The sequence below is a fragment of the Ziziphus jujuba genome, chromosome 11 (assembly GCF_031755915.1).
Source record: "Ziziphus jujuba cultivar Dongzao chromosome 11, ASM3175591v1".
Taxonomy (NCBI): domain Eukaryota; kingdom Viridiplantae; phylum Streptophyta; class Magnoliopsida; order Rosales; family Rhamnaceae; genus Ziziphus; species Ziziphus jujuba.
Window position 1 is genome coordinate 4,693,424 of NC_083389.1, and position 26,577 is coordinate 4,720,000.

General features: G+C 35.6%; 1 pseudogene; it reads left to right on the forward strand.

The window, feature by feature from the left end:
* On the forward strand, positions 1-26,131 carry LOC125419136 (protein Ycf2-like; annotated as a pseudogene).
* Positions 26,132-26,577: the final 446 nt, after the last annotated feature.

Genomic DNA, 26,577 nt, shown 5'->3' on the forward strand with positions numbered 1-26,577 from the left:
ATGAGTTGGGTGCTTTATTCAGCCATGGATGCTTAGAGAGGATCCTTGTACATGGTGAATAAACAAACTCCAATTCAAATGAAATGGTTAGGATAAATCAATGCAATTTAGGAGGACTCAATGAAAGCACATCCTAAGACTCAAATCCTGGATTTTCGAATTAAGAGAGATATTGAGATAGATCAAGAATTCTCACTATTTCTTATATTCATTGGACCCAATTTAATTCAGTGGGATCTTTCATTCACATTTTTTTCCATTAAGAACGTTTTATCAAACTCTTGGACTCTCGAATTTGGAGCATCCTACTTTCACGCAATTCACATTTATAGGGTTCAACAAGCGATCGATATTTCATGATCAAGGGTGTAGTACTATTTACAGTACCGATCCTTATATATCGTATTAATAATCGAAAGATGGTTGAAAGAAAAAATCTCTATTTGATAGGGCTTCTTCCTATACCTATGAATTTCATTGGACCTAGAAATGATACTTTGGAAGAATCTTTTGAGTCTTCCAATATCAATCGGTTGATTGTTTCGCTCTTGTGTCTTCCAAAAGGAAAAATGATCTCTAAGAGTTATTTCCTAGATCCGAACGAAAGTACTTGGGCTATCCCAATAACTAAAAAGTGTATCGTGCCTGAATCTAACTTGGGTTTGCGGTGGTAGAGGAACTAGATAGGAAAAAGGAGGGATTCTAGTTGTAAGATATCTAATGGAATTGTCGCTGGAATTGAGATCTCATTCAAAGAGAAAGATATCAAAATCTGGAGTTTGTTTTTGTATATTTTATGGATGATCCGATCCATAAGGACCATGATTGGGAATTGTTTGATCATCTTTCTCTGAGGAAGAGGCAAAACATAATCAACTTGAATTTGGGACAGCTATTCGAAATCTTAGTGAAAGACTGGATTTGTTATCTCATGTTTGCTTTTCGTGAAAAAATACCAAGTGAAGCGGAGGATTTTTCAAATAACAAGGAGCTGGGTCAACTATTCAGGCAAATGATATTGAGCATGTTTCCCATCTCTTCTCGAGAAACAAGTGGGCTATTTCTTTGCAAAATTGTGCTCAATTTCATATGTGGCAATTCCGCCAAGATCTCTTCTTTAGTTAGGGGAAGAATCCGTACGAATCGGATTTTTTAAGGAGCATATCGAGAAAGAATTGGATTTGGTTAGACAATGTGTGGTTGGTAAACAAGGATTGGTTTTTTAGCAAGGTACGGAATGTATCGTCAAATATTCAATATGATTCCACAAGATCTAGTTTTGTTCAAGTAACGGATTCTAGCCTACTGAAAGGATCTTCATATCGATCTAGACATCATTTTGATTCCATTAGTAATGAGGATTCAGAATATCACACATTGACCAATCAAAGAGAGATACAACAACTAAAAGAAAGATCGATTCTTTGGAATCCTTCCTTTCTTCAAATGGAATGAACAGAGATAAAATTAGACCGATTCCCTAAATGCCTTTCTAGATATTCCTTAATGTCTTGGCTATTCATCGAATGTGAGAAGCTGATGAATATTCATCTACTTCTGGAAGAAATCGAAGAATTTCTTGGGAATCCTACAAGATTCATTCGTTCTTTTTTCTCTAACAGATGGCCAGAACTTCATCTGGGTTCGAATCCTACTGTGAGGTCCACTAGAGATCAAAAATTGTTGAAGAAAGAATAAAATGTTTCTTTTGTCCTTTCCAGGTGATCGGAAAATAAAGAAATAGTTAATATATTCAAGATAATTATGTATTTACTAAATACCGTCTCAATTCATCCTATTTCAATAGATTCGGAATGTGATATGGTTCCGAAGGATGAAATAGATAGTTCCAATAAGATTTCATTCTTGAACAAAAATACATTTTTTGATTTATTTCACCTATTCCACGAGTGGAATAGGAGGGGATACACATTACACCACGATTTTGAATCAGAAGTTCAAGAAATGGCAGATCTATTCACTCTTTCAATAACCGAGCTGGATCTGGTGTATCATAAGGGATTTGCCTTTTCTATTGATTCCTACATATTGGATCAAAAAAAATTCTTGAATGAGGTATTCAACTCTGATGTGATTCTGCCCGAGCTCGCTCCATCAATAACCCGCTGGGATGCTAACTCGACACGGATGAAGACTAGGCCAACCACAAAAGCTCAAATTAAGAGATTTAAGGACAACCTGGGAGTATTTATACAGGGGGTAATCAATCTCAACAGAGCTTGTCCATACTTGAAGATACAAAGCCTATTCTAAGCATCAAAGCGGTGGAAGCCGATACGGACCTAGGTGACGGTTTTGGTACATTTTTGGAGTCCGAGAAGCATGAAATGGTTCCAATGCTTTATGGATTCAATACATATGCCTAAGAGGTCATGGAATCAAGTTAAAGTAGCCCCAAATTCAATCAAAAAGGGCGTGTATGGACAGCATCAACAATTTGGCCGAATTTGCTGTATTGCTTGCTGGCTTTACTGTATTTTACTGTATTAGCCTTTTCTTATTTTTCCAAGCATGGGTAACATGTGGGACTTTATATTCAGCTTATTTGGCATCCTAAAAAGTATCTAGAAGTTTATTTGGAGCTCAAAGAGGTCAAAGATTGATCAAAGTCAACTTGATCAAAAGGCTAGCATTTTTAGTTTCCTAATTTGTTTTTACTTTTTGTTTTAGGAAACTACCATTACTTTTTGGCTTTTATTTATTTATTTTCTGGAAAAAACAGCTTTAGGAAGGTTTTTATTTTATTCTTTCCATTGTAAATTAATTAATTCCTAATTTAATATAAAAGAATTAATTAATCAAACTTAGATTAGGAAAGGAAGTATAGTTTCGGCCAACTAGGTTTCTTTATGTGTGGTGGCCGGTTTTCTTTATTTTTAGGGTTTTATTTCGTGGCTTTGTAGCCTATTTAAAGGCTTATCTTTCAATATGAAAAAAACTTTGATTTCATTAAGAAAATACTTGTGAGATTAATTATCTCTTTGTTCTTTGAGAACACCTAAAACACCGTTAGAGAATTGGTTGTTTTAGCTTGACTTATCAATAGGTTTTCCATCCCCTATTGTGGCGTCTACATTATACCAAGGCTTCTAACCACAGGTTGGTTAGGGGTTGAGGTCAATTCCGTTAGAACTTGAACTTAATTAAGATCCGGGCTAATATAATACGGGTTTAGGAGCAGGTCGTTCTAGGTTCGTATCATTTGGTATCAGAGCCGAATTTTGTTCAGGTTTGATCTATCTTTATTTGCTTTATTTGTTTTTGTGGATTTTTTCCTTGCTATTTTAGTCTTAAATATTTGCATTCATACATTTAAACCAAAAAAAAAGAAAAAAAAAGAAAAAAAACAGAAGTTGACTTGCGGCAACAACTTAAAAAAAACAAAAAAAAAAACTGCACATTTGTGTTTATTTGGAGGTCACGGGTTTGGTGTTTGTTTTGGAGTTCGAATTGCAATTTTGGTAATTATTCTTGCTACTGCAGTTGTTTATGTTCTGTGAGTGTAAAAAAAAAAAAAGAAGAGGTAAAGCCGAATATAAAAAAGAAAAAGAAAATATTTCGGTTTGTTGGAGTTTGATTTGTTTCCTGGAAATTTGTTGGAGCTACTGGGTTTTTTTTTATTATATATTTGAGTTGCTGGGGAATTATTTTTACTGCTGGATATTTGGATTTTGGGTGCTTAAATTATTTGGATTAAAGTTAGTTAAAGGAATTGATACAAAACTTGAATTACAAAGAACAACAACCAACAACTTTTCTATATTTTTGTTCTCTTTGGTTCTTGTTCGTATTTGAATTCCTTTTTCTGGAATTTTATTCTTGAACTCATAATCTACTACCATCTAGTGCAGTTTTCAAAAATTCCAACGTTTTCCCATTATTTTGTGTTTTCTTGTCTAGAAAGCCGAAAAATTAGGATTTGTTGGATTCTTTCGGTATTGACTACTTTTTGCTACTGTTTTGTTGATAGGTTTAATTAAAACATACTTGTGATCTAATTGCTGTATTTAAGTGTGTTTAACTAAAACTTTGAGATAATTCTTAGAGTGGAAAAAGGCAAGAGAGTGCGAGCTTAAAAGAGGGTAAAAGCCGAAACAAGTGTGCAAACACGAGTGTCAAGTCCTTATTTGAGTGAAACACGTAAGGGAGTGAAATTGGTAAGGTCCTATTTTATTTTTATTGCATTATTATACTAACATGACAGAATCAAGAATGAGGAGAGGAAATCCACCTTTGAGGATCAATGAGGAGGAGTCCGTAGCATTCCATGGCGACGCCCGAGCTACCAGGAGTGGAGACCAAGTGGACATGAGAGCTATTTTGGAGTCAATACAGCGGGTTAGTGTTGAAGTTGAGCATGTGAATCAAAGGATGGGAAGGCTAGAAGTTTCCAAGGAATTCCGAACACAAGAAATAGGCAACAATTCCATGGAGGATGAGGCCAAGGACGAGGAGGTCGCGAGAGACCGAGAGAGGAATTTAATGAGGAGCCATTCGGTGGAGACTTTGAGGAAGGTATGAACAAAACTTTTGCTGTCCAAGATAGAGCAGGCCATGGAATATAGGAGGGAAGAAACAGATGACAATCTTAGTAATATCAAGATCAACATCCCACCATTCATGAGAAAAAATGACCCCGAAGCATATTTGGAGTGGGAAGAAAAAATGGAGATGATATTTGACCGCCATAATTATTCGGAGGCTAAGAAGGTGAAATTGGCAGCAATGGAGTTTGGCCATTATGCACTCCAATGGTGGACCAATGAGCAAAACACCCGAAGGAGAGTTGGTGATGACTTGATTACTACATGGCGACAAATGAAAGGAGCCATGCGAAAGCGATTCGTACCATCACACTATCATAGGTTGCTACATCAAAGATTTAATCTTTATCTCAAGGACATGGATCCGTGGAGGATTATTACAGGGAGATGAAGATGCTTATGATGAGATTGAACTTTAATGAAGATAGGGAAGCAACCATGGCAAGGTTTCTTGGTGGTTTGAATCGTGAAATAGCCAATCAACTAGGATTGCAACAATATGTGGAATTGGAGGAGCTGTTGCATATGGCTATTAAATTAGAGCATCAATTCAAGAGGGGGGTGTAAAATCATGGTTTGGAGGTGTTTCCAACAGTGGAAGGTCCAATTCAAGTGGCTGGAGGAACAATCCCATCTATGAAAGCAAGCCAAAGCCGAAAGTCAAAGAAGAAAGTTCAAACTGGCCAAGGAAGGAGACTAGAATCAAATCTATCCAAGCACCAAAGAATGAGGTAAAATTAGATCCTAAACCCTCTAGAACTCATGATGTTGTGTGTTTTAAGTGCCAGGGAGGAGGATACATTGCTAGCCAATGCCCGAATAGAAGAATCATGGTGTTAAAGGGCAATCACGAGCTAGAATCGGAAAGTGAAGAAAGTGAGGATGAAGCCAAGCAAGAGGAGGAGGACTTGGAGGATGAACCCAAAACTTTGCAAACATCCAATGCTGAATTAAACTTCCTTTCTAGGGGAGCACTTGCTGCATACAATGATGAGGATGAAATTCAAAGAGAGAACATCTTCCACACCCGATGTGAAATTCAAGGTAAGATATGTAGTATGATTATTGATAATGGAAGTTGTACAAATGTAATTAGTAACATTGTAGTAGATAAATTAGGCTTAATAACTATTAAACATCCAGAACCTTATAGATTACAATGGCTTAATGATAGTGGTGAAATAAAAGTGAATAAACAAGCCAAAGTAAAATTTAATATAGGTAGATATGAGGATGTAGTTTTATGTGTTATTGTACCCATGATTGCTGGACATATACTATTAGGTAGGCCATGGCAATTTGATAAAGATGCTACTCATTTTGGTCGAGAAAATAATATTGTTTTCAGGTTTAAAGGGAAGAAGGTCAAGCTGGAACCATTATCTCCTAAAGAGGTTTACAAAGACCAATTACAAATGCAACAAAGGAGAGAAGCCGAAAAGCTCAAGGAAAAAGCAAGTATGGCACCAACGGCTTCACCATCCTTTCAAGAAGGTAAGAATGAGGTTGCTGATCAAGGTAAGGTTTCTAAGACTCATATTGAGTTGAAAGAGCAAAGAAAAAGTGGCAAACCCGAGAGCTTGGAGAAGGAAGGGAAATCCGAAGGTTTGCGCCAATCTGAGAGAGAAAAAGAAAAAGAAAGAGAAGAAAGGTCAAGTAGCAAATTTTATTTGAGTTTAGGGGATATTAATAAGGTTATTGAGTGTAAGAAACCTTTGCTGGTCATGATTTATAAAGAAAATTATTTTAATGATCAAACTAACTTTGAAGAACTTGAATTGCCAAGTTCAATGATTTCTCTTTTGAAGGAATTTGGAGATATCTTTCCAAATGAATTTCCAAGTGGACTACCATCCAATCAAGAGGGAAAAGGTGAGCTTTCTGTCCAAGGTAAGTCTTCTAATACTCAGGTTGTGTGGAAAAATTTTAATAAAACCAAGAGTGAGAAATTTGGTGCAAAAGCCGAAAGTGAGGAAGGTGAGATGGCCGTGAGTGAGAAAGGAAAAGGAAAACAAGAAAGGAAAAATATAAATTTTTATCTTAGCTTTGGTGATGTTAATAAAGTAATTATGAAGAAGAAATCATTGCTGACCATGAACTTTAAAGATACTTATTTAAAGATGTCTTTACTACATAAAACTTTATCTGCATTGTTGAAAGCTTTACTTAGTGGCAATTTGAAAATTTGGGAAATATTGTTTGCTAACTTTAAAAAGTGTAATTTTTACCATAATGAGCATGTATTTCTAGATTTTGTTGTAATAGTGTTTGACCTAGGAGAATTGGTTTGGTTGCACTTACGAAAGGAAAGGTTTCCTAATCAAAGAAAGCCAAAGCTCATGCCGCCTATGGATGGACCTTTTCAAGTTTTGGAGCCGAATAACAAGAATGCCTACAAGCTTGATTTACCGGGTGAGTATAACATGAGTGCTACATTTAATGTTGCTGATTTCACTCCTTTTGCTGCAGGTGATGATCTTGATTTGAGGACAAATCCTTTTCAAAAGGAGGGGAATGATATGATTCCGCCCGAGCCCGCTCCACCAATAACTCGCTGGCGTGCTGACTCGACACGGATAAAGACTAGGCCAATCAAAAAAGCTCAAATTAATAGATTTAAGGACCATACTTGAAGATACAAAGCCTATTCTAAGCATCCAAGTGGTGGAAGCCGATACGGACCTGGGTGACGGTTTTGGTACATTTTTGGAGTCCGGGAAGCATGAAATGGTTCCAATGCTTTATGGGTTCAATACATATGCCTAAGAGGTCATGGAATCAAGTTAAATCAGCCCCAACTACAATCAAAAAGGCTTGTACGGACAGCATCAACAATTTGGCCGAATTTACTGTATTGCTTGTTGGCTTTACTGTATTTTACTGTATTAGCCTTTTCTTATTTTTCCAAGCATGGGTAACGTGTGGGATTTCATATTCAGCTTATTTGGCATCCTAAAAAGCATCTAGAAGTTGATTTAGAGCTCAAAGAGGTCAAAGATTGATCAAAGTCAACTTGATCAAAAGGCTAGCATTTTTAGTTTCCTAATTTGTTTTTACTTTTTGTTTTAGGAAACTACCATTACTTTTTGGCTTTTATTTATTTATTTTCTGGAAAAATAGCTTTAGGAAGGTTTTTATTTTATTCTTTGCATTGTAAATTAATTAATTCCTAATTTAATATAAAGGAATTAATTAATCAAACTTAGATTAGGAAAGGAAGTATAGTTTCTGCCAACTAGGTTTCTTTAGGTGTGGTGGCCGGTTTTCTTTATTTTTAGGGTTTTATTTCGTGGCTTTATAGCCTATTTAAAGGCTTATCTTTCAATATGAAAAAAACTTTGATTTCATTAAGAAAATACTTGTGAGATTAATTATCTCTTTGTTCTTTGAGAACACCTAAAACACCATTAGAGAATTGGTTGTTTTAGCTTGACTTATCAATAGGTTTTCCAACCCCTATTGTGGTGTCTACATTATATTAAGGTTTCTAACCACAGGTTGGTTAGGGGTTGAGGTCAATTCCATTAAAACTTGAACTTAATTAAGATCCGGGCTAATATAATACGGGTTTAGGATTAGGTCGTCCTAGGTTCGTATCATTTAGTATCAGAGCCTAGGACGACCTGCTCCTAAACCTGTATTATATTAGTCCGGATCTTAACTAAGTTCAAGTTCTAATGGAATTGACCTCAACCCCTAACCAACCTGTGGTTATAAACCTTGGTATAATGTAGACGCCACAATAGGGGTTGAAAAACCTATTGATAAGTCAAGCTAAAACAACCAATTCTCTAATGGTGTTTTAGGTGTTCTCAAAGAACAAAGAGATAATTAATCTCACAAGTATTTTCTTAATGAAATCAAAGTTTTTTTCATATTGAAAGATAAGCCTTTAAATAGGCTATAAAGCCACGAAATAAAACCCTAAAAATAAAGAAAACCGGCCACCACACCTAAAGAAACCTAGTTGGCAGAAACTATACTTCCTTTCCTAATCTAAGTTTGATTAATTAATTCCTTTATATTAAATTAGGAATTAATTAATTTACAATGCAAAGAATAAAATAAAAACCTTCCTAAAGCTATTTTTCCAGAAAATAAATAAATAAAAGCCAAAAAGTAATGGTAGTTTCCTAAAACAAAAAGTAAAAACAAATTAGGAAACTAAAAATGCTAGCCTTTTGATCAAGTTGACTTTGATCAATCTTTGACCTCTTTGAGCTCTAAATCAACTTCTAGATGCTTTTTAGGATGCCAAATAAGCTGAATATGAAGTCCCACACGTTACCCATGCTTTGGAAAAATAAGAAAAGGCTAATACAGTAAAATACAGTAAAGTCAGCAAGCAATACAGCAAATTCGGCCAAATTGTTGATGCTGTCCGTACAAGCCCTTTTTGATTGCAGTTGGGGCTGCTTTAACTTGATTCCATGACCTCTTAGGCATATTTATTGAACCCATAAAGCATCGGAACCATTTCATGCTTCCCGAACTCCAAAAATGTACCAAAACCGTCACCAAGGTCCGTATCGGCTTCCACCACTTGGATGCTTAGAATAGGCGTTGTATCTTCAAGTATGGACAAGCTCTGTTGAGATTTATTACCCCCTGTATAAATACTCCCAGGTTGTCCTTAAATCTCTTAATTTGAGCTTTTGTGATTGGCCTAGTCTTCAGCCGTGTCGAGTCAGCACCCCAGCGGGTTATTGGTGGAGCGGGCTCGGGCGGAATCACATCAAATCCATGGATGAATCGAAAAGAAATCTTTATTGGTTCTACCTCCTATTTTTTATGAAGAAAATGAATCTTTTTATCGAAGGATCAGAAAAATGGGTCTGGACCTCTTGCGGGAATGATTTGGAAGCTACAAAACCAAAACTAGTGGTATTTGCTAACGACAACATAATGGAGGCAGTCAATCAATATTGATTGATCCGAAATCTGATTCAAATCCAATATCGCACCTATGGGTACATAAGAAATGTATTGAATCGATTCTTTTTAATGAATAGATCTGATCGCAACTTCGAATATGGAATTCAAAGGGATCAAATAGGAAATGATACTCTGAATCATAAAACTATAATGAAATATACGATCAACCAACATTTATCAAATTTGAAAAAGAATCAGAAGAAATGGTTCGATCCTCTTATTTTTATTTCTCGAACCGAGGGATCCATGAATCGGGATCTTAACGCATATAGATACAAATGGTCCAATGTGAGCAAAAATTTACAAGAACATTTGGAACATTTCATTTTAAGTAGTGTTCGATAGATTATGTATTAATCAATATTCAACTGATTGGTCTGAGGTTATCGACAAAATAGATTTGTCTAAGTCAATTCCTTTCTTTTTGTCCAAGTTACTTCTCCTTCTGTATAACTCACTTCATTTTTTCTTTGCGAGTTTCACGAATATCCCCATTCATAGGTCTGAGATCCACATCTATGAATTGAAAGGTTCGAATGATCAACTCTGCAATCAGTTGTTAGAATCAATGGGTTTTCAAATCATTCATTTGAAAAAATGGAAACCCTTCTTATTAGATTATCATGATACTTCCCAAAAAATGAAATTATTGATCAATGGAGGAACAGTATCACAATTTTTGTTCAATAATATACCAAAATGGATGATTGACTCATTCCATACTAGAAATAATTGCAGGAAATCTTTTGATAACACATATTCCTATTTCTTAATAATATCCCATGATCAAGACAATTGTCTGAATCCTGTGAAACCATTTCACAGAAATTCGTTGATATCTACTTTTTATAAAGCAAATTGACTTCTATTCTTGAATAATCCATATCACTTCTGCTTCTATTGTAACAAAGGATTCGCTTTTTATGTGGAAAAGGCCCATATCAATAATTATGATTTTACGTATGGACAATTCCTCAATATCTTGTTCATTCGCAACAACATATTTTCTTTGGACAACGGTAAAAAAAAATAAGTATTTTTGGAGAGAGATACTATTTCACCAATTGAGTTACAAGTATTTAACATATTCATAGCTAACGATCTTCAACAAAATGGTGATGAAAGATATAAATTGTACAAATCTTTCCATTTTCCAATTCGGTCTTATCCATTCATTCGTAAAGCTATTCACTCGATCGTAAACATTTTTGGAACACTTCAAACATAGGGACAAATAGTCAATTTTGAAAGAACTTATTGTCAACCTCTCTCAGATATGAATCTGTCTGATTTAAAAGGGAAGAACTTGCATTAGTATCTCAATTCCAATTCAAACATGGGTTTGATTTAAAATCCATGTTCTAAGAAATATTTACCATCTGAAAAGAGGAAAAAATGGGGTTTTTATCTAAAAAAATGCCTTGAAAAAGGGTAGATGTGATGTGATTCCGCCCGAGCCTGCTCAACTGATAACCCGCTGGGGTGCTGAATGGACACGGATGAAGACCAGGCTAATCACAAGAGCTCAAATTAAGAGATTTAAGGAAAACCTGGGAGCATTTATACAGGGAGTAATCAATTCTCAACAAAGCTTGTCCATACTTGAAAATACAAAGCCTATTCTAAGCATCCAAGTGGTGGAAGTCGATACGGACTCGTGTAGCAGTTTTGGTGCAAATATGGACAACGGGCAGTATGAAATGGTTCCAACTCTTTATGGATTCAATACATATGTCTAAGTGGATATGGAATCAAGTCCAGGCAGCTTCAAAGGCATTCAAAAAGGGGTTGTACGGACAGCTTCAAATTTGGCCTATTTTTTTACTGTATTTTGTGCTGGCTTTACTGTATTTTGCTGAGTTGGCTTTTTCTTCCTCTTCAAGCATGGGAAATGTGTGAGACTTTATATTTAGATTATTTGGCATCCTAAAAAGCATATTGAAGCTGATTTGGAGTTCAAAGTGGTCAAAGATTGGTCAAAGTCAACTTAGTCAAAAAGGTAGTATTTTAGTTTCCTAATTTGTTTTTACTTTTTGTTTTAGGAAACTTCCATTACTTTTTACTTTTTATTTATTTATTTCTGGAAAAATAAGTTTACGAAAGTTATTAATTTATTATTTCCACTGTAAATTAATTAATTTCTAATTCAAAATAAAGGAATTAATTAATCAAATTTAGTTTAGGACATATTAGAATTCGGCCAAGTTTCCTAATTCTTATAGGAGTCCGGTTTTGAATTTACGTTTTAGGGTTTTTGCTTTGTAATCTTAGCCTATTTAAAAGCTTATTTATCAATGGGAATTAAGCTTCAATTATATACAGAAAATTATTTGTGAGGGTGAATTCTCTTTGTTCTTTTGAACACCTAAAACTCCATTAGTGAATGAGTATTTTAGTTTTGACTTATTAATAGGACATCAATTACCTATTGTGGCGTCTTCATTATATACCAAGGTTTCTAATCACAGGTTGGTAAGGGGTCAAGGTGACCATTAGAACTTGACCACAATTAGATCCGGACTAATATAATACGGGTTTAGGAGCAGGTCGTCCTAGGCTCGTGTCATTTGGTATCAAAGCCTAATTTTGTTCAGGTTTTATCTATCTTTATTTGCTTTAGTTGTTTTTGTGTTATTCTGCAATTTTAGCATTAGGTTAAGGTTGCATTCATCCCATACACGTTCTGCATCTTAAGAAAAAAAAAAATCATTCCTAGTTGAATTAGGTTTCCTAGTTTTATTGTATTTTTGTTTCCTAGTTTGTTTGTTGTTTTTCATCATTGTTCTTGTTAATTTTGGTTTTTGTTTATTTTTCTTTGCTATTTTAGTCTTAAATATTTGCATTCATATATTCAAAAAAAAAAAAATTGAACAGTGGGGTTTGCAGAATAAAAAAAAAAAATCCCATAATCTAAATTTTTGATTGGGAGGTCACAGGTTTGGTGTTTGTTTTGGAGTTGGAATTGCAATTTTGGTAATTATTCTTGCTACTGCAGTTTTTTATGTTCTTTGAGTGAAAAAAAAAAAAAAAAAAAAGAAGAAGAAAAAGCCGAATTAAAAAAAAAAAAAAATTGGTTTGTTGAATTTGGTGTTTGCTGGAAATTTCCTTGAACTGCTGCATTGTTGAGTATTTGTTACATATTCAGAGTTGCTGGAGAATTATTTTTGCTGCTGGATATTTGGAATTTTGGGTGCTTAAATTATTGGATCAAAATTAGTTAAAGGATTTGATACAAAACTTGAATTACAAGAACAACAACCAACACTATTCTATATTTTTGTTCAATTTGATTCTTGTTTGAGTTTGAAATTCTTTTTCCTAAATTCTATTCTTGAATCCTTAATCTCTTACCATCTGGTCCAGTTCTTAAAAATTCCAAAGATTTCTCCTTAATTTGCTTTATTTTGCCTAGAAAAGCCGAAAACTAGGTCTTGTTGAATTCTTTTGGTATTGCCTACTTTTTGCCACTGTTTTGTTGATAAGTTTAATTAAAACATACTTGTGATCTAATTGATATTTTGTGGGTGTTTTAATTACAACTTTGAGATAATTCATTGAGTGGAAAAAGGCAAGAGCGTGTGAGCTTAAAAGAGGATAAAAGCCGAAACTAGTGTGAAAACATGAGTGTCGAGACCTTGTTTGAGTGAAACACGTGAGGGAGTGTCTTTTGGTGAGAATTTATTTTATTTTGCATTATTTATACTAACATGGCAGATTCATGGGTGAGGAGAGGAGATCCACCTTTGAGAATTAATGAAGAGGAGTCCATAGGATTTAAAGGTGGTTTCCAAGCTACAGGGAGTGGTGAGCAAACAGACATGAGAGCTATATTGGAGCAATTACAGCGGATAAATGCCCAATTTGACCATTTAAATCAAAATATGGATAGGTTAGAAACATCTCAAAGAGTGCCCAATATAAGGTTAGATGCCCATGGAGGTTGAGGTCGAGGAGGCCGAGGGCGACTAAGAGAGGAATTCGAAGGGAGTAACTATGGAGATGACTTGGATGAAGGGTTTGATGAAATTTTTGAACCTCAAGAAAGGCTAATCCATGGGAGACCAGCAAGGAATGAAGATGATGATCTTGGCAACATCAAGGTAAAAATCCCACCATTCATGGGTAAAAGTGATCCGAAAGCATATTTGGAATGGGAAGAGAGAATGGAGATGATTTTCGATTGTCATCATTATTCAAAGGCCAAGAAGGTGAAGACGGCAGCAATGGAGTTTGGTCATTACGCACTCCAATGGTGGACCAAAGAGCAAAACACCCGAAGGAGAGTTGGTGATGCTTGATCACAACATGGCGCCAAATGAAGGGAGCCATGAGGAAGCGGTTCGTACGATAACATTATCATAGGTTGCTGCATCAAAGGCTTCAATCCCTATCTCAAGGAAGTATGTCCGTGGAGGATTATAACAAGGAGATGGAGATGCTTATGATGAGATTAAACATGAATGAGGATAGAGAAGCAACCATGGCAAGGTTTCTTGGTGGTTTGAATCATGTAATAGCCAATCAACTATAATTGCAACAATATGTGGAATTTAAGGAAATGTTGCATTTGGCTATTAAATTAGAGCATCAATTCAAGAGGAGGGGTGCAGGCTCATGGTTTGGAGGAGTTTCTAACAGTGGAAGATCAAATCCAAGTGCTTGGAGAAGTAATTCCACCTTTGAAGCAAGACACAAACTAAAACTAGGTGAAGAAAGCTCCATTCGGCCAAAAAGAGAGACTAGAACCGAATCTGTCCATGCACACAAAAGTGAGGGTAAATCTGATCCTAAGCCTTCTAAAACTCATGAAATTGTGTGTTTTAAGTGCCAGGGACAAGGACACATTGCCAATCAATGCCCGAACAGGAAGATCATGGTGCTGAAATGTAATGGTGAACTACAATCCGAAAGTGAGGAAAGTGGGGGAGAGGCCGAATTGGATGATGAAGAGCTTGGAGGGGATGACCATGAGGAACCCGAAACACTCCAACCTTGATACGAACCTAGGACGACCTGCTCCTAAACCCGTACTATATTAGCCCGGATCTCAATTAAGCTCAAGTTCTAATGGAATGGAGCTCAACCCCTAACCCACCTATGGTTAGAAACCTTGGTATAATGTAGACGCCATAATAGGGGATGGAAAACCTATTGATAAGTCAAGCTAAAACAACCAATTCTCTAATGGTGTTTTAGGTGTTCTCAAAGAACAAAGAGATAATTAATCTCACAAGTATTTTCTTAATCAAATCAAAGTTGTATTCTTATTGAAAAATAAGCCTTTAAATAGGCTTTGAAAAAAACAAAATAAACCCTAAAAACCCTAGGTAAAACCGACCACAATGAAGAGTACTAGCTTGACCGAATCTTTCCTTTTCCTAAATCTAATTAATTAATTCCCTTATTTTCAATTAGGAATTAATTAATTTACGAACAAAATAATAAAATAAAAACTTTCCTAAACTTATTTGTCCAGCAATTAAATAAATAAAAACCCAAAAAAAAAGAAAGTCAATCGCAAATTAGGTAACGAGTTGACTTTGACATCTAGGCTGAATTATGTCTTCAACCGAGCTAACTCATGACCGAGCTTGTCTTCCATCCAAGTTCGCTTGTATCCGAACATGCCTTTCATCCGAGTTAGCTTGTGTCCGAACTATATAGTGTCAATTGGCCGAGATAGTTGATGTTGTCCAAGAGTCAGATGTCCTAGATAGTTGGACAAGAGTAAGATGTCTGAAATAGTTGAACAAGAGTCAGATGTCCGAGATAGTTGATCGTCGAGGTGGAATGTTGTCCGAGGTATGAATGTGCTGTTTATGTCCAAAGGAACTGGTGTTATCCGAGACATGGATGAAACCAGTGTTGTCTGAGACATGGATGGACTGATGTTGTCCGAGGTAAAATGCTCCCCTAGGTATGGATGTCCTCCGACATATGGATGCCCTCCGAGGTATCGAAGCTATGGTTGCCCTCTGAGGTATGGATGTCCTCTGAGACATGGATGGATGTGTGGGCACGGGCAGAATCACATCATTCCCCTCCTCTCGAAAAGGATTTGTCCTCAAATTAAGATCATCACCTGTAGCAAAAGGAGTTAAATCAGCAATATTAAATGCAGCACTAACACTATACTCACCTATTAAATTAAGTTTGTAGGTACTCTCGTTAATCCACTCCAAAACTTGAAAAAGTCCATCCATAGGCGGCATGAGCTTTGACTTTCTTTGTTTAGGAAACCTTTCCCTTCGTAAGTGCAACCAAACCAATTCTCCTGGGTCAAACACTATTACAACAAAATCTAGAAATACATGCTCATTATGGTAAAAATTACACTTTTTAAAGTTAGCAAACAATATTTCCCAAATTTTCAAATTGCCACTAAGTAAAGCTCTCAACAATGCAGATAAAGTTCTATGCAATAAAGACATTTTTAAATAAGTATGTTTAAAATTAATGGTCAGCAATGATTTCTTATTCATAATTACTTTATTAACATCACCAAAGCTAAGACAAAATTTTATATTTTTCCTTTCTTGTCTTCCTTTTCCTTTCTCACTCACGGCCATCTCACCTTCCTCACTCTCGGATTTTGCACCAAATTTCTCACTCTTGGTTTTATTAAAAAAATTTCACACAACCTAAGTATTAGAAGACTTACCTTGGACAGTAAGCTCACCTTTTCCCTCTTGATTGGAGGGTAGTCCACTTGGAATTTCATTTGGGAAGACATCTCCAAATTCCTTCAAAAGAGAAATCATTGAATTTGGTAATTCAAGTTCTTCAAAGCTAATTTGATCATTAAAATAATTTTCTTTATAAATCATGACCAGCAAAGGTTTCTTACACTCAATAACCTTATTACTATCCCCTAAACTCAAATAAAAGTTGCTACTTGACATTTCTTTTCTTTCTTTTTCTTTTTCCCCCTTGGATTGGCGCAAACCTTCGGATTTCCCTTCCTTCTCCAAGCTCTCGAGTTTGCCACTTTCTTTCCACTCTCTTTTGGTTCTTCCTTGATCTTTCCACTCAATATGAGTCTTAGAAACCTTACCTTGATCAGCAACCTCATTTTTACCTTCTTGAAAGGATGGTGAAGTCGTTGGTGCCATACTTGCTTTTTCCTTGAGCTTTTCGGCTTCTCTCCATTGTTGCATTTGTAATTGGACTTTGTAAACCTCTTTAGGAGATAATGGTTCCAGCTTGACCTTCTTCCCTTTAAACCTGAAAACAATACTATTTTCTCGACCAAAATGAGTAGCATCTTTATCAAATAACCATGGTCTACCTAATAGTATATGTCCAGCAATCATGGGTACAATATCATATAAAACTACATCCTCATATCTACCTATATTAAATTTTACTTTGACTTGTTTGTTTACTTTCATCTCACGACTATCATTAAGCCATTGTAATCTATATGGTTCAGGATGTTTTATTGTTTTTAAGCCCAATATTTCAACTACAAGGTTACTTATTACATTAGTACAACTCCCACTATCTACAATCATGCTACAAATTTTACCTTGTATTTCACAACGAGTGTGGTAGATGTTCCCTTGTTGAATTTGTTCTTCATCTTTGTAAACAGTAAGTACCCTCCTTAAGACCAAATTTAGCTCAACATTTGATGTGTTTAATGGTTCGGCCTCATCATCAAGTCCTTCATCTTCTTGTTCGATTTCAACCTCACTAGCCTCACTCTCGGATTCCACCTCCCCATTACCCCTAATTACCATTATCCTTCTATTCGGGCATTAGCTGGATATATGTCCTCTTCCTTGGCACTTAAAACAAATAATTTCTCTTGACTTTTGAAGTTTAGGTTCAGATTTTACCTCACCTTTAATGGCTTGGACAGATTCGATTTTAAATTCTTTCCTCGGCCGGTTGGTAGCTTCTTCACCAAGTTTCGGCTTCAGCTTGCCTTCATAGGTGGAATTGTTTTCCCAGCTACTTGAACTTGTCCTTCCATTGCTAGATACTCCTCCAAACCGTGTGCTAACACCCCTCCTCTTGAATTGGTTCTCAAGCTTAATTGTTGTAATTCAAGCTGGTTGGCAATGTCACGGTTCAAACCACCAAGAAATCTCGCCATTGTTGCCTCCCTATCCTCATTCATATTCAGCCTCATCACTAACATCTCCATCTCTTTGTAATAATCCTCCACGGACCTACTTCCTTGAGACAAAGATTGAAGCCGTTGATGCAGCAACCTATGGTAATGTGATGGCACAAACCGCTTTCTCATGGCTCTTTTCATTTGTCGCCATGTTGTAATCAAGTCATCACCAACTCTCCTTTGGGTGCTTTGCTCATTTGTCCACCATTGGAGTGCATAATGGCCAAACTCCATTGCTGCCAACTTCACCTTCTTACCTTCCGAATAGTTGTGGCAGTCAAAAATCATCTCCATTTTTTCTTCCCACTCCAAATAAGCTTCGAGATCACTTTTACCCATAAAAGGTGGGATGTTAACCTTGATATTGCTAAGATTGTCATCTGTTTCTTCCCTCCTATACCTTCCATGGCCAGCTCTCTCTCGGGCAGCAAAGGTTTCGTCCATGCCTTCCTCAAAGTCTCCACTGAAATTCTCCACCTCAAATTCCTCTTTCGGTCTTTCACGGCCTCCTCGTCCTCGACCTCGACCTTCATGGAATTCTTGCCTATTTCTTATGATCAGAATTCCTTGGGAAACTTCTAGCCTTCTCATCCTTTGATTTATGTGCTCAACTTGAGCACTCACCCTCTGTAATTGTTCCACAAGAGCTTTCAAATCTGTTTGCTCACCACTCCCGGTAGCTCGTGGATCACCATGAAATCCTACGGACTCCTCTTCATTAATTCTCAGTGATGTGTCTCCTCTTCTTATTCTAGAATCCGCCATGTTAGTAAAATACTGCAAAAATAAAATAGATCCTCACAATATTCACTCCCTCACGTGTTTCACTCAATCAAGGTCTCGACACTCGTGTGTGCACACTAGTTTCAGCTTTTACCCTTTTTTAAGCTCACATACTCTTGCCTTTTTCCACTCAATGAATTATCTCAAAGTTCTAATTAAAACACCCACAAAACAGCAATTAGATCACTAGTATGTTTTAATTAAACTTATCAACAAAATAGTAAGCAAAAATAAACAAATACTGAATGGAATGAAAATACCTATTTTCGGTTTTTCTAGACAAAATAAAGCAAATTAATGAGAAAACTTTGGAATTTTGAAGAACTGGACCAGATGATAATATATCATGAGTTCAAGAATAAAATTCTAGAAAAAGAAATTCAAATACGAACAAGAATCAAAGAGAACAAAAATACAGAAAAGTGTTGGTTGTTGTTCTTGTAATTCAAGTTTTGTATCAAATCCTTTAACTAATTTTAATCCAAATAATTTAGCACTCAAACTCAAGTATCCAGCAGCAAAGATAACTCTCCAGAAACTCCAAATATGAAATAAATAATTAACACAACAGCAGCTACAAGAAATTTCCAGCAACAAACTGCAACACCAATTTTCAACAAACCGATATATATATATATATATATATTTTTATATTGGGCTTTCTTCTTCTTCTTTTTTTCACTCAGTGAATATCAGACACAACTGCAGTAGCAAGAATAAACAACAAATTTGCAATTCCAACACCAAAAATTCACCAAACCCATGACCTCCAAATAAACACAAATGTGCAGTTTTTTTTTTTTTTAAATGTTGCCGCAAACTCTTTTTTTTTTTAAATAGATGAATGCAAATATTTAAGACTAAAACAACAAATTAAAATCAACAATAACCAAATTAAAAGAACAATGATGAAAGACAACCAATAAACTAGGAAACAAAAATACGATAAAACTAAGAAATCCTAATTCAACTAGGAATGAATTTTTATTTTTTTTTCAGATGCAGAATGTGTATGGGATAGATGCAACCTTAACCTAATGCTAAAATTTCAGAATAACACAAAAACAAATAAAGCAAATAAAGATACATCAAACCTGAACAAAATTCGGCTCTCATACCAAATGATACGAACCTAAGACGACCTGCTCCTAAACCCGTATTATATTAGCCCGAATCTCAATTAAGTTCAAATTCTAATGGAATGGACCTCAACCCCTAACTAACCTATGGTTAGAAACCTTGGTATAATGTAGACGCCACAATAGGGGATGGAAAACCTATTGATAAGTCAAGCTAAAACAACCAATTCTCTAATGGTGTTTTAGGTGTTCTCAAAGAACAAAGAGATAATTAATCTCACAAGTATTTTCTTAATCAAATCAAAGTTGTATTCTTATTGAAAAATAAACCTTTAAATAGGCTTTGATAGAAACAAAATAAACCCTAAAAACCCTAGGTAAAACCAGCCACACAATGAAGAGTTCTAGCTTCACCGAATATTTTCTTTTCCTACTCTAATTAATTAATTCCCTTATTTTCAATTAGGAATTAATTAATTTGCAAACAAAATAATAAAATAAAAACTTTCCTAAACTTATTTGTCCAGCAAATAAATAAATAAAAACCCAAAAAAAAAGAAAGTCAATCGCAAATTAGGTAACGAGTTGACTTTGACATCTAGGCTGAATTATGTCTTCAACCGAGCTAACTCATGACCGAGCTTGTCTTCCATCCAAGTTACCTTGTGTCCGAACATGCCTTTCATCCGAGTCAGCTTGTCTCCAAACTATATAGTGTCAACTGGCCGAGATAGTTGATGTTGTCCAAGAGTCAGATGTCCAAGATAGTTGGACAAGAGTAAGATGTCCGAAATAGTTGAACAAGAGTTAGATGTCCGAGATAGTTGATAGCCGAGTTGGAATGTTGTCCGAGGTATGAATGTGCTATTGATGTCCAAAGGAACTGGTGTTGTCCGAGACATGCAAGACACCAGTGTTGTCCGAGACATGGATGGACTAATGTTGTCCGAGGTAAAATGCTCCCCGGTGTGTGGATGTCCTCCAACGTATGGATGCCCTCCGAGGTATAGAGTCCTCCGAGACATGGACGGATGTGTGGGCACGGGAAAAATCACATCAAACCTTCAAGGGCTGACTTGAGCTTAGTTGTAAGGAGGGTCCTTACTGCATACAAAGATGAGGATGAAATTCAAAGAGAGAATATCTTCCACACCCGATGTAAAATTCAAGGTAAGATTTGTAGTATGATTATTGATAGTGGAAGTTGTACAAATGTAATTTCTAATCTTGTAATTGATAAATTAGGCTTAAACACTATTAAACATCCAGAACCTTATAGATTGCAATGGCTTAATGATAGTGGTGATATAAAAGTGAATAAATAAGCCAAGCTAGAATTTAACATAGATAAATAAGTGGATGTTGTTTTATGTGATGTTGTGCCTATGCATGCCGGAAATATTCTATTAGGTAGACCATGGCAATTTGATAAAGATGCTACTCATTTTGGTCGAGAGAATTGTATTGTTTTTAGATTCAAAGGCAAGAAGGACAAGCTGGAGCCATTAACTCTAAAGGAAGTATATAGAGACCAATTACTAATCCAACAAAGGAGGGAGGTCGAAACACTCAAGGAGAAGGATAGTATGGCATTAACGGCTTCACCATCCAACCAAGAAAGTAAGTCCAAGCTTGCTGTCCAAGGTAAGCATTTTAAAACACAAATTGAGTGGAAAAACCTTGAGAAGGCCAAAAGTGGGGTGAGAAGAATGGAGAAACCCGAGAGAAATGATGAGAAAGCCGAGAGAGAGAAAGGAAAAGAAAGGAAAAAATGAAAAAGTAAACATTTTTATTTGAGTTTTGGGGATGCTAATAAGGCTATCTTGGGTAAGAAACCATTACTGGTTATGAATTACAAAGATGCTAAATTAAAAATGCTTTTGTTGTATAAAACGTTTTCTGCATTATTAAAACCTTCACTTAATGGAAATTTGAAAATTTGGGAGATATTATTTGCTAATATTAAAAAGTGTGATGAACTTGTATTTCTAGTATTTGTTGTGATAGTGTTTGACCCAGGAGATTTTGTTTGGCAGCACTCAAGAAAGAAGAGGTTCCTTGAACAAAAAAAGTCCAAGCCTATGCTGCATGTGGATGGATCTTTTCAAGTTTTGGGGCCGAATAACAAGAATGCCTACAAGTTTGATTTACCGGGTGAGTATAACATGAGTGCTACATTTAATGTTGCTAATTTAACTCATTTTTCTGCAGGTGATGATCTTGATTTGAGGACAAATCCTTTTCAAGAGGAGGGGAATGATGTGATTCCGCCTGAGCCCGCTCAACCGATAATCCGCTGGGGTGCTGACCGGACACGGATGAAGACCAGGCCAATCACAAGAGCTCAAATTAAGAGATTTAAGGACAACCTAGGAGCCTTTATATAGGGGGTAATCAATTCTCATCAAATCTTGTCCATACTTGAAAATACAAAGCCTATTCTAAGAATCCAAGTGGTGGAAGTTGATACGGACCCAGGTAGCAGTTTTGGTGCAAATATGGACAACGGGCAGCATGAAATGGTTCCAACTCTTTATGGATTCAATACATATGTTTAAGCGGATATGGAATCAAGTCAAGGCAGCTTCAAAGGCATTCAAAAAGGGGTTGTACGGACAGCTTCAAATTTGGCCTATTTTTTACTGTATTTTATGTTGGCTTTACTGTATTTTGTTGAGTTGGCTTTTTCTTCCTCTTCCAAGCATGGGAAACGTGTGGGACTTGATATTTAGATTATTTGGCATCCTAAAAAGCATATTGAAGCTGATTTGGAGTTCAAAGTGGTCAAAGATTGGTCAAAGTCAACTTAGTCAAAAGCTAGTATTTTAGTTTCCTAATTTGTTTTTACTTTTTGTTTTAGGAAACTTCCATTACTTTTTACTCTTATTTATTTATTTATTTTCTGGACAAATAAGTTTAGGAAAGTTATTAATTTATTATTTCTATTGTAAATTAATTAATTCCTAACTCAAAATAAAGGAATTAATTAATCAAATTTTGTTTAGGAAACTTAGTTTAGGACATATTAGAATTCGGCCAAGTTTCCTAATTCTTGTAGGAGTCCTATTTTGAATTTATTTTATAGGGTTTTTGCTTTGTAATCTTAACCTATTTAAAGGCTTATTTATCAATGGGAATTAAGCTTGAATTATATACTAAAATTATTTGTGAGGGTGAATTCTCTTTGTTCTTTTAAACTCCTAAAACTCCATTAGTGAATAAGTGATTTAGTTTTGACTTATCAATAGGACATCTATCACCTATTGTGGCGTCTTCATTATATACCAAGGTTTCTAATCACAGGCTGGTTAGGGGTCAAGGGGACCATTAGAACTTGACCATAATTAGATCCGGGCTAATATAATACAGGTTTAGAAGCAGGTCGTCCTAGATTCGTATCAGGATGTATAGGACCTTTCAACGAGATAGTGTTTTTTCAACTTTCTTAAAATGGAATATATTCCAAACATATATGCCATGGTTCCTTACTTCGATAGGATAGATATATCTAAATTTGATATTTTTAGATACTTTTTAGACCTATTACCGATACTATGTAACAACCACAAATTTGTATCCATTTTTCATGATATTATGTGTGGATCAGATATATCATGGTGAATTCTTTAGAAAAAACTGTGTCTTCCACGATGGCGTCTGATAAGTGAGATTTTGAGTATGTTTACATAATCTTCTTCTGTTTGAAGAAATGGTTCATCGAAATAATGAGTCACCATTGATGTTGACACATCTGAGATTGCCAAATGTTTGGGAGTTTCTCTATTCAATCCTTTTCCTTCTTCTTGTTACTGGATATCTCGTTCGAACACACCTTCTCTTTGTTTCTCTAGCCTATAGTGAGTTATAGATAGAGTTCGAAAGGGTCAAATCTTTAATGATTCCATCATACATGATTGAGTTACGAAAACTTCTGGATAGGTATCCTACATCTGAACCGAATTCTTTCTGGTTAAAGAATCTCTTTCTAGTTACTTTGGAACAATTAGGAGATTATCTAGAAGAAATAAGGGGTTCTGCTTCTGGCGGCAATGTGCTATGGGGTGGTGGTCACGCTTATGGGGTCAAATAAGTACGTTCTAAGAAGAAATATTTGAACATCAATCTCATCGATATCGTCGATTTAATAAGTATCATATCAACTCCCATCAATCGAATCGCTGTTTTGAGAAATACGAGACATCTAAGTCGTACAAGTAAAGAGATCTATTCATTGATAAGAAAAAGAAAAAAACGTGAACGGTGATTGGATTGATGATAAAATAGAATCTTAGGTCTTGAACAGTGATTCGATTAATGATAAAGAGAGAGAATTCTTGGTTCAGTTCTCCACCTTAATGACAGAAGAAATGATTGATTAAATTGTATTAAGACTGACTCATAGTGATCACTTGTCAAAGAAAAGGATTGATCAAATTCTATTGACTCTGACTCATAGTGATCACTTATCAAAGAATGACTCTGGTTATCAAATGATTGAACAACCGGGAGTAATTTAAATATGATACTTAGTTGACATTCATAAAAAGTATCTAATGAGTTATGAGCTCAATACATCCTGTTTAGCAAAAAGACAGATATTCCTTGCTCATTATTAGACAATCACTTATTCACAAACCTTCTATGGGGCTAATAATTTTCATTTCCCATCCCATGGAAAACATTTTTCGCTCTGTTTAGCCCTATCCCTTTTCAAGGGTACTTTAGTGATAGGTTCTATAGGAACTAGATGATCATATTTTGTCAAATACCTAGCGACAAACTCCTATGTTCCTTTCATTACAGTATTTCTGAATAAGATCCTGGATAAAAAGGGTTTTCTTATTGATGATAATAATGATATTGATGATAGTGATGACATCGACTATGACCTTGATATGGAACTGGAGCTTCTAACTATGATGAATGTGCTAACTACGGATATGATGCCTAAAATAGACCGATTTTATATCACCCTTCAATTCGAATTAGCAAAAGCAATGTCTCCTTACATAATATGGATTCCAAACATTCATGATCTGGATGTGAATGAGTCGAATTACTTATCCCTCAGTCTATTAGTGAACTATCTCTCTAGAGATTGTGAAAGATGTTCCACTAGAAATATTATTGTTATTGCTTTGACTTATATTCCCAAAAAGTGGATCCCGCTCTAATAGCTCCGAATAAATTAAATACATGCATTAAGATACGAAGGGTTCTTATTCCACAACAACGAAAGCACCTTTTCACTCTTTCATATACTAAGGGAGTTCACTTGGAAAAGAAAATATTCCATACTAATGGATTCGGGTCCATAGCCATGGGTTGCAATGTACGAGATCTTGTAGCGCTTATCAATGAGGTCCTATCAATTAGTATTACACAGAAGAAATCAATTACAGACACTAATATAATAAGATCTGCTCTTCATAGATAAACATGGGATTTTCAATCCTAGGTAAGATCAGTTCCGGTTCAGGATCATGCGATCCTTTTCTATCAGATAGGAAGGGTTGTTGCATAAAATGTACTTCTAAGTAATTGCTCCATAGATCCTATATCTATCTATATGAAGAAGAAATCATGTAACGAAGGGGATTCTTATTTGTACAAATGGTACTTCAAACTTGGAACGAGCATGAAAAAATTAACGATACTTCTTTATCTTTTGAGTTGTTCTGCCGGATCGGTCACTCGAGATCTCTGGTCTCTACCCGGACTCGATGAAAAAAATGGGATCACTTCTTATGGAGTAGTTGAGAATGTTTCTGATCTAGTTCATGGACTATTAAAAGTAGAAGGCACTCTGGTGGGATCCTCAAGGACAAAAAAAGATTGCAACTAGTTTGATAATGATTGAGTGACATTGCTCCTTCGGCCCGAACCAAGGAATCCCTTAGATATGATGCAAAATGGATCTTGTTCTATCATTGATAAAAGATTTCTCTATGAACAATATGAATCGGAATTTGAACAAGGGGAAGGAGAAGGAGTCCTCGACCCATAATGGATAGAGGAGGATTTATTCAATCACATAGTTTGGGCTCCTAGAATATGGTGCCTTTGCAGCTTTCTATTTGATTGTATGGAAAGGCCCAATAAATTGGGATTTCCCTATTGGGCCAAGTGATTTCGGGGTAAGCAGATCATTTACGATGAAGAGGATAGGCTTCAAGAAAATGATTCAGAGTTCTTGCAGAGTGGAACCATGTAGTACCAGACACGAGATAGATCTCGTAAAGAACAAGGCTTTTTTTGAATAAGCCAATTCATTTAGGACCCTGCAGATCCACTCTTTTTCCTGTTCAAAAATCGGCCCGTTGTCTCTGTGTTTTCACATTGAGAATTCTTTGCAGATGAAGAGATGTCAAAGGGGCTTCAAACAGATCATCCTGCATCAATATATAAACACTAGTTTATCAAGAATATGCAAGAAAAGTACTTTGAATTGTTGATTCATCGTTAGAGATGGCTTAGAACCAATAGTTCATTATTTAATGGATTTTTCCATTCTAATACTCCCTCTGAGAGTTATCAATATTTATCAAAGTTGTTCTAATGGAACACTATTGGATCAAATGAGAAAGATATTGTTGAGAAAAAGTTGGCTTTTCTCGGATGAAATGAAAATTGGATTCGTGTAATAAGAGAAAGGTTTCCCATTCATTAGCTGGAAAGATATGTGGCCATGCAATAGGAATTAAGTGGAACAGAATTGACCGGATGGTAAAGTTGTGGAAATACCCATTTCTTCCATATTTTGGACCTCCGCTCCATGGAATGATATACTACTGCTGAAACATAGAAGAATTAAAATCTTAGATCAAAACATTAGAGATGGATGGTATGAACTACCTAAACAAGAATTCTTGAACAACGAACAACCAGAGCTATTACTCACTACATCAAAAAAAATTTATTAATGAAAGATGTAAATCCATTGGGAAATCAAAAATACACATGTCGGATGAAATGATTGTTGCTATCTGCTATAATAATGAATCATTGGTTTAACTGAATAACTAAATAAGATAGATAGGCATTTCTCTTCATCTCATGTCGACAGATCTTCTCAATTAACCCCTTATGG